This window comes from Coenobita brevimanus, chromosome 66 (genome assembly GCF_032717465.1).
Source record: "Coenobita brevimanus isolate Jiangsu-jjx chromosome 66, ASM3271746v2, whole genome shotgun sequence".
Classification (NCBI taxonomy): domain Eukaryota; kingdom Metazoa; phylum Arthropoda; class Malacostraca; order Decapoda; family Coenobitidae; genus Coenobita; species Coenobita brevimanus.
Genome location: NC_137019.1, coordinates 476,678 through 486,710, shown reverse-complemented (window position 1 = coordinate 486,710; position 10,033 = coordinate 476,678).

The window sequence follows — 10,033 nt, the reverse complement described above, 5'->3', positions numbered from 1 at the left end:
CTGGATTTTCATATGTTAGTCTTAATTTCTTGAATGATAAATACCTTTACATCGTGAACACACTGATAACGTTCCATCAGCGTTATCTAGCGCAGAGTGGGTACCTTGGAAAATGAGGCATAAAACTCATGACTCAGAGATAACACATTTGATTAACAGCACAATGTCATTAATGATAATTGCAAACCAATTTAGTTAGCCTTCTTTTTTTTCTCTCAGTCTTTAGAGTACTGTAGGCTACACACCAAGAGAAACTGAAGTTACACAGCTCGTCTATATCAAACTTGATTCAGTTATCATTGATGACCTTCTGCACCGACGTGCAAAAAAAGAGGAAACATTAATTAGGCTAACATCCGACTGATATTATTATTATTATTATATTTTCCTCTCCTCTAGAGAGGACCGGGCCCTTGTTTGGCCCAGTCAGTGATATGGGGGTTAACACTAGGGGTGATTGAATAACCTACTTTGGGGGGGGTGCACACTGCACGACATTAGAGAGGATGTTAAAGGGTGTAGTTGCGACAACACCGGCTGCTGCATTACGTAGTGAAAAGTACGAGTGGGCAATGGGTAGATGGCGAGGTATGTCGGGATTAGGATATGGGTTGGCAACTCGAAGGCGTGCCGTGGCTGGGCACCGTATGAGGTAGTGCAGGAGGGGGAAAGGCGTATTGGAGTTGCAGTGTGCACAAGTAGAGGTAGGTTCATCTCCATTTCCCACATCTGGCTACGACACTTGTAGCCCAGGCGCAGGCAACGAATACCTTGAAGAATATTGTTGGGGATGAATCTTGGTATTGAAAGAGGCTCATATTGGGTTGCCATAGCAAACCAAGTGGCAGAAGAAGAGCCTTGGAGGACATAGGATTCATGGTCGTCTCGGTTGAGAATAGGACATATAGCACGTAAAGCCTGCTTTAGTCGAGAGAGGCTGACCAAGGCGGTAACGTCAACCTGAGGATGCTCCGTGGCGAATCTTGCAGCAGCGTCTGCTTTCTCGTTCCCTGTTAAGCCAACATGACTGGGGATCCAGTGAAGGGTGATGGAGCGGTTGCCACTGCTAAGCTGTTGGTTTGTGTTGAGAATGTCGGTTATCAGCCGTACATTGTCAGAGTGATGAGGCTGTAGGAGTGTTTGAAGTGCCGATAGGGAGTCTGTGTGGATGATAATTTTCGGAGCCGACGTAGCAACCTGCGCATCCCTAAGGGCTTCAGCGATGGCAATTAGCTCAGTCTGTAGCGTTGAGGAGCCATCAGTGACTCGAACACCAAAGGTCCGATCACCACATATGAATGCAGCTCCGGCTTTGGACGCGATGACTGAGCCATCCGTATAATAAGAAACTGAGTCAGGGGTGGTGAGTGAATGAATTCGTTGGAGGCCCTCTTGGCGCAGCTGCTGTATAGGGGTATGTGCTTTAGGAGAGGAAGGACTGATGACAAACTTGAATAATTAAGGACCGTGGTGGTGGTTGCTGGAAAGAGGGAAGAGGCAAATCAGGGGCTTGTTGCATAAAGTAAGCCACATTGAGTGTGTGGATGGCCTGTGCCACACTGTGAGTCCAGCTGCGAGTGAGGAGGTCAGGGTGCAGATTCACTGCGGCTACTATTTTGGGTAAAGGTGGGAGTGGAGACCCATTGTGGCCAGTTTAGCAGCAAGCCCTGCAACTCTCGCCTGAATACGGTGGTACAGGGACTCCATATTGCATTCAAGGCGAAGATTGCAAAGGCGAGTCCACATTGGGGAGCCAGTCATTATTCGTAGAGCCTCATTTTGAATAACCTCAAGCCTACTAAGCAGCGATGTTCCTAACATTGGTAGAACAGGGGCGCTATAATCAATGAGAGAGCGGATAGCCTGTATATAAAACAAGCGAAGGACACGGTAGGTTGCTCCTCCGCCCTTCCCTGCAAGAGCTCGGAGCGCACTGAGCCGTAGTTTGGTTCGCTCTCTCAGGTAGGATACTTCGGTCTGGAATGTGAGCTTTGAATCGAGCCATACTTCTAGGTACTGATGGGTGGTGACGTATTGAACTGGTGTGGTACCAAGATAGAGTTGCTCTGTGGGGATGGCAATACCAAACGGTAAGGCTTTTGTTTTATTTTCATTTATTTTGAAGCCAAGTTCTGCACTCTCGTGGTATAGACGAGACAGGGCTCTTTGGGCTTTGAAATAGTACGGTATGGCCCACCATGGACGACAATAGCTAGGTCGTCGGCATAACATAGGAGGCGTACACCGGTGCCAAGGTCTACACGTAAGAGGCATTCAACAAGTGTGTTAAATAGGGTCGGGCTGATGACACTGCCCTGAGGAGTGCCGTTGATGTGCCTGTGTGTGGAGGAGACTTGGCCCTGAAAACGTACCACTGCCTGGCGATCAGTAAAAAAGTTAGCAAGCCAGCAAAGCAGCCGCCCACGGACACCCTTGTTGGCTAGAGCGGTGAGAATTGCCTCTATGCACGCAAGTTCAAAGGCTTTCTCCAAATCTATAAATATGGCTAGCCCTTTGCCCCTTCGCAGTTCTGTCATGAGCGTGCCAAGGCATTCTGCTGCCCCCTTGCCCCTGGGGAAGGCAAAGAGGTGGCTATGGGGAGAGTCTGTGCACCACTGTAATCGTTGCAGAACCATCCTTTCAGCAGTTTTGCAGAGGCAACTGAGAAGAGAGATGGGTCTGTAGGCACCGGAATCTTTCGGTTTTGGAATGGGTTGGATTACTGACAGTTTCCACTGAGTAGGGAGGGTACCCAGTTCCCATGAGTGGTTTATCAAAGCAAGGAAGGCATCCCTGGTCATTGTCTCAGTGTGTGCTAGCATGGAGTAGGTGATTCCATCTAGTCCAGGGGCGGTGTCTGTACTGGATTTGAGGGCCTTTTCAAGCTCCTGAATGGTGAAGGGCTGGTCAGTATCGGCAGGGTGCTCTTGTGCAGCGAGAATGATCGATGTACGATCATGTTGTAAAGCTGCTTGGCGAAGACTAGTGGCAGCTGGAAGCTGATTCGGGGAGGTGCGTTGAGCGAACAGTGTAGCTAATCGCTCTGCCTCTCCTTGAGGGTCACGGTGAAAGGGAGGGCGGGCTGGAGAGGGGTTAGAGACAGCTTTCAGATGTTTCCAAAGTTGTCCCAGCCTTGTGTTTGCCCCGAGAGATCGACACCATTCAAGCCATTTCTTTTCTTTAATCTTATTTTTCTCATCGATGGTATGGCCTATAACAGCTCGAAGATAATGGAGACTGACAGGAGTTGGGTGAGCTCTGTATATTTTCTTTGCCCTGTTTAAGCGGCGATTGAGTTCCCGCACCCAACCACAGTAGAACCATCGACCCCTATGAAATCTCCTGTTAGCAGATGATTTTGGGATGGCTGCTTCAGCTGCAACGTGAAAGGCTGTGGATATTTGCCGCTCATGGACATCGATATCAGGGGAGGGGGCTGAAGAGCTCAGTAATTGGTCCAGTGTAGTCATAAATAGGTCCCAGTTGGCCTGTTTGGTGTTCCACCGTGAGGAGGGACTTGCAGGTCCAGGAATCTTGGCTAGATCAATCAAGCAGAGGATGGCGAGATGGTCAGATAGAAGATTGGGGTGTATCATCCACTGCATTAAGGATGCCAGGTGAGACGAGGTGAAGGTAAGGTCTAGCCTACCTCCTTGTAAATGAGTGGGGACATGCGTGTCATTTAGGAGGAATAAGTCGGGCACCCCCTCTATGAGCTCAGCAATATGGCGTCCAGCAGGATTTGTGGCTCCAGGGGAGCCGAGACATGGATGACGAGCATTGAGATCCCCACCAATCAGTGTAGGTTCAGCAAAGGCTTGAGTTAAAAGTTCTGCTAAGTCTAATTCTGCCGAATGGCTGCGGTATAAATTAAAGATCTTAAGAGTGCAGGTAGCCAGGGTGACAGAAACCCCCTGCGTTTCGATTCCGTCTCCACAATGCGGGGGCGATTGGATGACTGACACGGGGATGTGGCTTCTGACTAGTATTGCACACCCACGGGGGCCACCGCGAGCATGTGGCAGAAGGAAAGTGTTAAAGCCCCTTATGCGCAAGGAGCGGTTGGCAGGGATTAGAATTTCCTGAAGGAGGAATATGTCGACTCGATCTTGGTGAGCAACCTCCTCGAGAAGGGCACGTTTATGTTGAGCACCACGGATATTCCATTGAATGATCCTGAGACCATAGGAGGACTCGTGCTGAAGAGATGTTGAGGATGGCGCTATTTGTGGGGCAGATGATTGAGAGGCATTGAGTGAGGAGAGTCTCAGCCGTCCATGGTTGGCACATCCTGGGACGGTAGAGGAGACCGAGAGCATTGCAGGGGTAATCCTCTGCGGGAGGCCGATGGGGACCGCCGTTTCTGACTGGTGGACCTGTGACGACGCCTGGGATCCCTGGATTGTCTGTGGAGGTGCGGTTGAGCTGGCAGTGGCAGATGTTGAGGAGAGTTTGGAGACTCGGCTGCTGGTGGAGTGGAGATTGGGGAGTGGATGCATACTTCTGCTGATGCGCTTTCCTGGGCAAGTGGAGGAACGTCCTGAGTGCTGGCCAGTGTGGATGGGGCTAGAAATGGGTCCTTCATCCATTCGTCGACCAGACGATCGACAAATGGGCCAAGTGGTGTGGGGTCGAGAGTGCAGCCCAGTTGGGCTCCTATTGTGGCCATGATGGCCCTCCCCAGTTCCCGTCCAAGCATGCACAGGGCATCCCGATCGACGGCGACCTTTCCTGGTGGCAGAATGGGGGCTGGCTGAATGGTTGATGGTGCTGGCACTGACTCTGTCTGCGTTACAGAGTCGTGCATCATTTGTCTGGCAATGGCTGAGACTGGTGGGGGGTTACAGGTTGAGTACTGGCTGTAGATGGAGTGGTCGGCTGATGAGGAGGCACTGTAGGTGTCTTGGCTGTGGTTGGCAGGGGAGGGAATTCCTCTTGTGTGAAAGTTGGGCGGGTGTTGGAGTTGCTGCGAGACTTGCGGAGATCTCGACCCCATATAAACGTGCCTGGTGGTGCAGGGGAAGCGATCTCCTTCTCTCGCACCCACCTTCGTTGCCACTCGATCCCTCTCTCCACCCTCTCTTTTCGGGCTGGGCACGACTTGTTCCATGCGTGGTGGGAACCTGCACAGTTGGGGCATTTCGGTGTTACTGGTTCCCCAGCCTTGAACTTGTCGAGGCACTGCTGAGTGTTGTGTTTGCCACTGCACATAGCACAGGTTGGAGGGCGACTGCAGTTGTTCTGGTGGTGGCCGAAGCGCTGGCACTTGAAGCAGTGGAGAGGTTCCGGGGAATAAGGGCGGAGGAAGTATGTGCCGAAGTTGCCCAGCTGGAGCTTTTGTGGGATAATGCCTCTCAGTGTTACCACAACCTGCCTTGTTGGTTCCCCCTTTGCCAGACAACGTGCTGCTTCTTCCACCTGAGGGTGTCGGAGGATGGGTGTCAGCGGGTAGTACAGTGGGTATCCCATAAGGGTTACCTTCCAGGTGGTGAGGTTGGGGTCTATTTCCTGGATATTGATCATATTCCCTGCAGCTGAGGTGATTGTTCGCAGTGCCTGTACTGTGGTGTTGTCTTGAGGGATTAGAATTGTCGCTTGGTCCCGTCCCTCGCAAATGGTGAATGTAAGGTTGGGGTGTTCTTCCTCCAATGCCATCACGATCTCGTAGGTCGATGGAAACGAGTCGTGAGGTGGAAGAAGGAAGGCTGGGTGTTTGGAGACTGGGGAGGCCTGAGACCTGACTGACACAGCCGGTGCCCGAACTTTGGAGGAGTTCCGTGCAGGACGGGGTGGTCGGCTGGTAACGGAGGGGTTTCCATTTCCCTGCATAGCAGAGGGTCGGGAGAGAGCGGTAGCATCAGTTGAGGAGGACTTGGCAGGGGTGTTGGTGCGTGTCCTCCTGGAGACGACTGTGAATCCGTCAATATCTCCTTCAGCTGCAGCTGATGATGGATCAGTTGCGGTGTCTGGTGCAACGGGAGGGTGAGCTGCCTTATCTGCAGCAGCAGAAGAGGCCTTGCTGCTGGCGGTGTTAGGAGGAGGAGGAGGAGCCGAAACTTCCTCGTCCATCGCCTCATGAACACGTGCAACCTTGGTTGCACATGCTACGGTGGAAGGGGGAGATGAGGTCCTGGGGATGAGGCAGAAGCCTCGCCAGCTGTCGACGAGTGAGAGCTAGCGTCAGATAGGCGCCGCTCTCGCTTCGCACCCGGCTGAGAAGCAGGACCTGAAGGCCTCTGCTTACAAGGCTGGGTAGAAGGGGGTGGGCAAAAGGCCTCACCAGACGTCGACGAGCGAGAGCTGCCGTCAGAAAGACGGCGCTCTTGCTTCGCGCCTGACACAACAGCAGGGTGGGAAGGCCTCTGCTTGGGAGGCGAGCGTACTGGCCCTGTAGGCCTAGGGGTCTGGGCCCCCTTCATAGTCCCTGGGACTGAGAAGCAGACATTCACTGACACCACTCACACTGTCACACAGTCCGACACACTGACACTCACTCACAAACAATAAACAAGAAAAAAGCCGGCAAGGTCCCTACAGTGACGGGCTGCCTATGCTCCCTGCCCTCTAAAGGGCAACATAGGAGGCCCCGCCACTGCCCCTTTCGGGTCTTCCCTATTCTATCAGAGCCGCTCCCTGCACTTCCTATAACCAGCCCCTAATGGGCCCCCCTCATGGAAGTGCCCTAACGGCACCCCTTCAGGGTTCGGCTTCGTACCACGCAGAGAGACACTAACGGCGGCCGGAAAAAAAAACACACACACACACACACACTCAAGCACAAACTCAAACACACACACATGCACTCTCAGTCACACCCAGGCAATCTGAGACAGAGTCCCAGAAAAACCTGGAAAAACGTTCAAAAATCTTCCTCAGTACCAGAGACTAAGTCCCCAAACTGGCAAAAGTGAGTAAACTGGACGAAATTCTTCAAGAGTAAATCGAACAGAGTCGAAATCTCGAGACAGAACGGCCAGACCTCCACACCCGACAACGTCTGAGCTAGGAGTGATCCGACTGTTTTCTCACTAGCCCAGATGGCACGGATCAAAGATGCACAACTCATGCATGTATGGGACTGTTATGATTGATTTGAAGTCGTCGAGAGGCGGTGCTCACAGCCATGGCGTTCCATCGCTGCATCAGATCCCGATGTCCCTATGTAGCAGGTCCACTTGGTCCGGTGTAGCGCTATATGGTAGTGAGTTAGCTGCTGCTCTGCTGATTATGTGTAGCCCGGTACTAGTGGTTCGTCGTCTGTGACGGTCTTTAGAAAACAGTCCAGACGGGACTTGTATTTTTCAACAGAACAGCCAGTGAGGTCTCGAACTTCTCTTGGAAGGTAGCTGAAATATCTTAGGTCCGTTGTAAGACAGACTGGACGTCACAGGAGAGTTCTGATCCTGGCTGGCGCCAGTGTTGGCAGAGTGGCTTGGTGGTAGTCTGGTAGAGCGTTTGAGTCACTGAAGACCATAGGGTTGAGAGATCGCGCCCCGCAGGGTAACTGCCTCGCTGGTAGAGGTAGCGCTCTCCCGTCACCTAGCAGGGATATATGATCTATCGAGGTCTAGCTAAGGGAGTTTATTCACTATTTCCTGTGTTGGCGGGATATTCCTTCTGCACTCCCGGCTTGTACTTTCATTTGACTGCGACACGACTTCGTTAGTTTAAGAAAGGTTTGGAACCAGAGTTTCGAGAATTTTCCAGGTATAGATGGTGATATATCGTTCCCGACGTCTCTGCTGGGAATAAACTTAGTTCTGCCAGTTGATCCCAAAAGAAGAGTTCCTTCATTCCTCTCATTTGTCTCGTGAATGTTCGCTGGACTGACTCGAGGGTCTGGATGCCATTCATCTTATGAGGAGACCATAGCTGACTGTTGTAGTCTAGCACGTTTCGTTTCATTTTTGAAGGCTCCAGCATGCTTGCATGCGTCGGCCTTGGTCACCTAATGGGTCTCTGGCAGCTTCCCTATTAAGTCCCTTATCCCTGAGGTCACACTCAGTTACCTCGTCCCAGGTCTTTTTCAGTCTGCCTCTTGCTACCCTACCTCTAACATTCACACTTCTCACTTTCTGCACCTAGTTATCATCCCCCCCTGCTCTCCACATACCCAAACCATCTCAGTCTACCCCTTCTCATCACAAGACCAATACACTCTAGTCCCATCCTACCTCTCAACTCTTCCATCATAAACCTAGCCACCTCAGGCCTCACACTTAGGGACGCACTGCACATCCACCTAATCATTGTGATTTATTTACGTTTGAGCCAGCGAATATCCTCTTCCTTTACTGCCCACATCTTACTACCATAGAGTGTTCCACTCCTAACACATGCCACATACAAAGATCCCTTAGCACGGAGGGAGAGCCCTCTCAGTGTCAGGAAAGGTAACAGCTCTCTGAACTTCTTCCAACCACTCCTCACCCTAGTCACAGACCTAGCTCCAGCCCTTCCTCCAGTGCGTAACATGTCTCCCAAAGGACAAAACTCTTCCACACACACTCAAGAAACTCACCAGCGAGTTCAGTCCTTTCACGCCTGGCAGTCTCCACATGCTCTCCTCGACACACCACACATATTAAATCAACTTTATCATGTAGTCTGCCTCTAATACCACTACATCTCTGATGCACCCACTTATCATAAACACTGTACAAGATGGAATTACTTTCCACGCCCTTGTGGCAAATCGCACATGGCCATTCCCCCTGTTCTTTGACAGTACCGTCCCCCAACTCTAGATACCATCAATTTTATTTTATCTGCATTTACTCTTAAACCCTTGTGCCCTGTACCACCTCACCATTTCTTATATGTTTCCCCCGCCTCCCTTTCATTTTCTGCAAACACTAAGTCATCAACATACATCTTCCACGGGTGTGCATTTCTGAAGTCAAGTGAGAGGGCTTCAAGTACCATATTAAATCTTACTTTCCTGGACTAGGTTAGAGATCCATTCCTCCTATCAGAAAATAATTTGAAGAAGCTTCCCAAATGCCTTCAGGAAGCACTGTTAGAAGTGTGTTCAGACTGTGGCCTCAAATTGGTATTTGAAAGCTCAACCCTCACACGGTTTGGGAGCTGTGTAAAGAAGGCGCATCATGACCTAGGAAAGAAGGCTTTGGAAAACCTTCTGCCCTTTGGGTCTAGCCTACTTACCTTTGTGAAGCATCTATCTCTGCAATGGGCGTTGTCAAGTCAAAACAGAGACACAAATTAAATGTAAACCTGAAACAAAGCTTGATCAGTGAACATCACCCCACGTTTCACATTGAGTTGAAATTAATTTTCAAACATTTTTATTTTATTTTTTTAGTCTCTTTCCTTTAGTATGCTGAATATTAATTTATTGTCCGGCACTCAGATTATGCGAACTTTTAATATAATTTGCATTTTCCTTCCAAATATTGAGTTTAATCAGTCAAGGGGTACAATAGGCAAAAAGTTTGGACAACACTGCTCTATATGATATTCGCGACCTTAGGATAAACACTTCGAACCGGAGGGGTTAGATACATCCTTCGTGAATTTCTCTAATAACTAGCTCTCTTGATATGAATATTACTAAACAAATAAATAAATAAATAACCTGGTAGCAACAAAAACAAACTACAAAAAGACATAACTGAACTGAAGCGGTTATAGGAAAAAATACGAAGACGAGGGCTGAAAGGATACGCCGGAAGGAGGGGAAAGTGGAAGAAGGAGAGGGGAAGAGGGGAGGACTGTGAAGGAGACAGGTGGGGTGGTGAAGACGGGACGGGTGGGCCTGAAGTGATTAAGAGAAACGGGGAATGGAAGAAGTAGGCCATACATGGAAGGGGAAGGAAAGGGTATCCAAGTTCATATGTAGGGGAAAAGAAAGAAAGAAAAAAAAGGAAGGATGGAGGAAATAAGGGAGAGAATATACGAAACATGCAAGGAAGGGAAAGAAAGTATTTGGGGGGATATGTGGAGGAAGCGAGAGGGAAAACAGGGGGGGAGACTGAGGGGGGACAGAAAATATAAACTATGCAGGGTAAACGAA